Source organism: Sinocyclocheilus grahami, unplaced genomic scaffold (assembly GCF_001515645.1).
Source record: "Sinocyclocheilus grahami isolate Dianchi unplaced genomic scaffold, SAMN03320097.WGS_v1.1 scaffold5.1, whole genome shotgun sequence".
Lineage (NCBI taxonomy): Eukaryota > Metazoa > Chordata > Actinopteri > Cypriniformes > Cyprinidae > Sinocyclocheilus > Sinocyclocheilus grahami.
This window is the reverse complement of record NW_015505184.1, coordinates 4,434,026-4,439,537: the sequence shown is the minus strand read 5'-3', so window position 1 is coordinate 4,439,537 and position 5,512 is coordinate 4,434,026.

The window sequence follows — 5,512 nt, the reverse complement described above, 5'->3', positions numbered from 1 at the left end:
GGATTCAGAAGTTTCTTAGCCTCGGTGAAAAAGCATATATAAGATAAACATTTAAAAATATCTTCAAAGTATTGAAGCTTTCTGGTTCCACTATAATTCAGGACTGGAAGACTGATGCTTGTCATAAAATCTATAGCTCTCTGGCTTTCTTTATATTGCCAGCAAGACTCCAACCTCTCTGTGAAAGCTAGACGCTGAACGCACCTGAAAAGCATTAAAGCAGACAGCATCCATTATTACGGGCTCTTTCAGTGCTCTTATACCACTCATTAGCTTTTCAGTACTCTATGAAAAAGGCTTATGTCAAGCTCTGTCACAGCATATTATTGTTCTGCTTTTGGTTTATACTTGCATAAGGCTGCATAATGCAGCACGGAGCAGATTCTTTTTTACTTCTCTGCGATTTATTAGAAGGAAAGCACCTCACCTCTCTGTGATCTCACAAGAGCCAAGGACGCGAGATGGAGGTAGGAAAGGTCGGGTAAGCAGAGCAGCAGGCATGACTAGACTCTGGCGTCCCTCGTCTCGTGCCAGTGTTCTGCATGAACGCTCTGTCCGTTCTCAACACCTCCAAATCTGCAAAGGTCACTGACTGCAAGTCATCATACGAAGGGCAGGGGAATCAGAGTTGTTGCATGAAGACAGTCTCCAAGTAATAATGCATGAACCACAAAGGGGATCAATGGATCTGCCTCTTTTAATCACTTAGGTCGGGTTAATGAAATGCTTGGCAGGCTAATCATCTCAAAAGCTACATATGTGCTGCTTCTCAGTTTGATGAGATCACTGAGGAATGCCCTATTAGAGGGAACGAGGTTGATAAGACTGAGAAGGTTCAGCAAAATTTCAAGATTCATGTGCAGTGGAGCTTCTGTTTTCACGCACACTACCATCGACCTCAATTACATCTGAATCTAAAGGGCAGCCTCTCAGATATGCGTCAATGAGGAACATGGTTTTAAAGGGATAGTTCACCACAAAAATTAAGATTTGGTCATCATTTATTCACCCTTGTGTAGTCTCAAAACCCATATGGCTTTCTTAGTTGATGCAATATACGATACAGTTTGAATAATGTATTGGTTGTTCTTTTTCACGCAATTACAAAGAAAGCACAAGCAGCATAAAACTGTAATGAAGAATGGGCAAAAGCATCATTAAAAAATCATAAATTAGTCGATGTGGCTCGAATGGGGTATGTAAAGCTTTTCTTGCAAGTATGGGTGCTGAACAAACCGAAAATCCGTTCAGATCAGGTGAGCTGTGCCACTGAGACAGGAGAACTGAGTCAGTGAGTCAAGAACTGAAGCAGTCCAATCTGTGAACGAATCAGAATTCAGACTAGTTTTATGAATCATTGAAACGATTCAGCTCGAACTAATGATTCGTTCATGAATCAGATATTGGTACTACTCAAACACATTAGTTACAGAAGTTACAGAAGTTCGGTCTGTTTCTTAAACAATGCTTTTGTATTGCTTCAGAAGATTTATGTGTATATAAAAATACACACCGTTCAAAAGTTTGGGGTCGGTAAGAGTTTCATTGAGAAGTCTCACCAAGGGTGAATTTATTTGATCAAAAATAAAGTAAAATGGTAATATTTGAAATATTTTTACATTTTAAAGTAAATGTTTTCTATGTTAAATAAAAATATATTTTGTAATGACAAAGCCGAATTTTCAGCAGCCATTTCTCCAGTCTTCAGTTTCACATGATCCTTCAGAAACCCCATTTAGGACTCAAAAATCATTTCTATTGCTTAGCTGTGTTGTGCAGCTTAATATTTTTGAGGAAACTGTGCTACATTTTTTTTTAGGATTCTTTGATGAATAGAAAGTTTGAAAGAACAGTATTTATTTAAAATAGAAACTGTCTTTACTGTCACTTTGACCAATTTGATGCATCCTTGCTGAATAAATGTATTAATTACAAAAAATTAAATAAGAATCTTACCAATCTTTTGAACAGTATAGTGTAAGTCATGTGGGCCACTTTATGTGTCAAAAAATAATAGTTTGTGTAATTGAAATGTACAGTTTGTGTGTGTTATGTATTTTTATGCTGACAGAACTGCTTTCTTAGCTTAGCAAATCGTGAAATGTGAATTGTGTTTTTTCTGGTGTGGAGCGATAGTTGCTTGGCATGTGGTTGCCGCACATTTCAAATCAGTCACTTATGGAGGTTCTTTACAATTAGGCTTCTCCTTTAGAAGCAACAACTCATTGGGTTTTGGAACAGAGTTAGTGACTCCATTAGATGTATAACTTCCTCATAATTAAAAAAGGGTATAATCATAAACCTTACAACACAAACAGCAATGACCTGCCAAACCAAGACTAGGATTGAAATTCCTTGCAACACAAGCACAATCAGCAAATGACACTAGACAGCACATGTACACATGACGAAATAGTATGTGATAATTCACTTATCACTGATGGGGAAAACCAGCTTTTCTGCTCTAGCATTGTCCTTGCTCCCTGCACCCTTACAGGGGAAAAAGAGGGGAAGCGTGCAGGTTATTTCAAATGATGGTGGCTATAACCTGTGACATGCACATAGCCTACACACACATATATAAATATACACAAGCAGTGAGGGTTCGTCTCTGTGGATCTGATAAGAATGTCTGAACCATGGTAAAAATAAATCCAGCTCAGCAATACTAGCCTACCCAGCGGCAGGGGGAGATGTATGTATTTACATAGTGCATGTAGGGAAATATTCCTTGAAATACAGAACCATGGCCTTCATTAAACTTTAACGCACAGAACACAACTTGTGTTTCAACCGGGGACAAGACATTTTCCATATTAAACCAAAGTTAGATCTGCAGTGCTTCTTTGTACATTTTATATTCGATATTTCCAAAAAGTGCACTACTAAATGGTATGTTGAGTTTTCACAAACTCTTTCAACTTCTTAGGGACTAGCAAATGTGCAGTCACATTACTTAACACCTTAATAATATGATGTTAAGTTAATTAACCACATGAAACTCATTTGTTTTTATCAGAACCATGTTTGCTGAGTCTGATAAAACAGAGAGGGGTTATGGAGTGTTTGACCAAATGAAATGAGGTTTTATATAGATACCCTCCCGCTGTGCTCGCTATTTATGCATGCCGACCCTAATTTGAAGTCCAAATTATTCTTCATCTCAAGCACAAGTCAGGGGAGGGAGAAGGTTTATGATGTTCCCGTTTTCACAAAGTCATTGGTTTGAATTGAAAGACTGTGCCAAGCAAGAACATCATCTTTTTAGCACAGTAAGGAAAATCAACTGCTTTGCCTCTAGCAAATTCTCTTATAATATATAGCACTTCTTATAATATATAGAGTATATAGCACTTCAGATTTGAATAGAATTATCCATTTTAGCTCCTTTCCTCTCACGCAGCATGTCCTGATGGTTCACGGCATCCAGTGTGTGGCTGAACTGTCTGGTGGACACAAAAGATTGTGCTGAAATTAGTCACGTAGGATGTGCTGAGAATGTAGATGTTGCACGATGATATTTAAATCCATCGCTCTCCTGTACGCGTCCTTCTATAGAGCATTATGGCAGATTATGGAGTGCTGCAACATGCGTTTAGACAGAAACAGCACTGATGCTACATTTATCCATGCTGTAATTGCAGAGCTTCTGCTCAGAGGCTTTTTCTGAGGTACCTCTCAAAATTCAATTTCAGAACTCATTGACTCAACTGTTGCATCGTAAACGCAGGAATGTCTAATGTATGCGTATGTCACAAAAACAGAGTGAAGTCATAGGGAGAGACTGAGGAAGATTATCTATATGGGTGCTCACATGTGTTAAATAAGGTAGGTGTAATCCCTCCAAGATAAACGTTTGTTTTAATTGGTTTTCTGATTATAATACATTAATTTATATATTAAATCAAGCTGAATACAATTGACTACTGGGAGGGTCCAGTGATACGAGCCGCCTGGAAGGGCGTATATGAATATTTATTCTCACCGCTTGAGTCAGCTTGTAGGTGAGTAAAAGACAATCGCATACCTCTGCTGAAAACCAAGTGGAGCGATCCAAGTGTCAGGACAGGACAGTTGCGTAGGTGTCTTGTGAAATTTTGATTTACCCTCAAAATCACCTGCATCTCTGAAATATCCTGAAGTGTGGGTTTTTATGCGGTGGAGCTGAAAAAAACAATCAAGCAAGCATCACTGGTTATATGTTCGTGTCAGACATCAGACAGACATCATAGTACACAACCATTAAGCAGAAACGCAATTGGTTTTTGGTGACGTTGTTCAGGCAAAATGACTGAGGTGTGGTTAGGAAAAACTGATAGATTTGTTTCTGAAATAGATTGCATACTGCCGTGTGGGCCAGATAGAGTAAACTGTCATTTTTATGAGATATATGTAGCACATACAGTATAAACTGTCAAAAGTACTGCTGCACAAAGGACATGCTGCCCGAATTTTGAAATGGTTCATATGCTTTTTACTCAGTCAGTGGTCTCTAATCCTCAATTAGTCTTTGACATCCAAGCTATTATTACTAGCAAATGGATTTGAGGGTGTGAAGCTTTTCAAAATGCACAAGTAATTGCTTAAAAACAGTTTCATGCATTGCGGTACTAATATGTTTCTGGTCAGATAGGAAATGAACTAGTTGCATGAAAGAAAGAAAAAATGCACTGAAATTCTTTAGGATCTGATGATTTGTAGTGATAATCTGATGGTGTTATTAAACCTAACTATTTCCTTCTAACAGCTTGTTCATATTTCTAGTGTTCATTCACAGGTGAAAAGGACACATGTTCATTCCTTCCTCAGTTGAATGCATATGTGCATCATTTTCTTTAGACTCCAATCCTGTTATGGAAACATTGTGTAATGAGAAGTTTATGGCAGATATACATTTTCTGTTTAATTACTAAAGGAGAAAAGTATATTTTAATGAGCTTATTGCAACATATTAACCACCCAGTGGTGAAAAAAACATCCCCACGGTGCCTATACCAAATTTAAATGCTCTGTTAAGGGGGTCGTGGGTTAATGGTCTGTCTAAAACAAATAATTGTATTGTAACTTGTTTTTGATTAACAAAAAAAATCTATTACATTGTGTTTCAGTTTTGCTCTCAAACAGAGTGACAAGTTAATATATTTGGATTAGCGTTCTATAGCAAACAAAGGCCACTGTAAATTAATTCTACTGAACAGAGCATCCGTGTTTCCATGGAATTATTATTTAATTAATTTATTAATAGTGTATTGTCCTTGAACTATGCCAAACTGTCTGAATTCAGGAGGCAATTACTGCCTCAGTCACCTCTTCATCTCTTTTTAAGACTTCACTGAAATCATTAACTGTAAAAAAAAAAAATATATATATATATATATATATACAGTGGGTACGGAAAGTATTCAGACCTCCTTAAATTTTTCACTCTTTGTTATATTGCAGCCATTTGCTAAAATCATTTAAGTAAATTTTTTTTCCTCATTAATGTACACACAGCACCCCATATTGACAG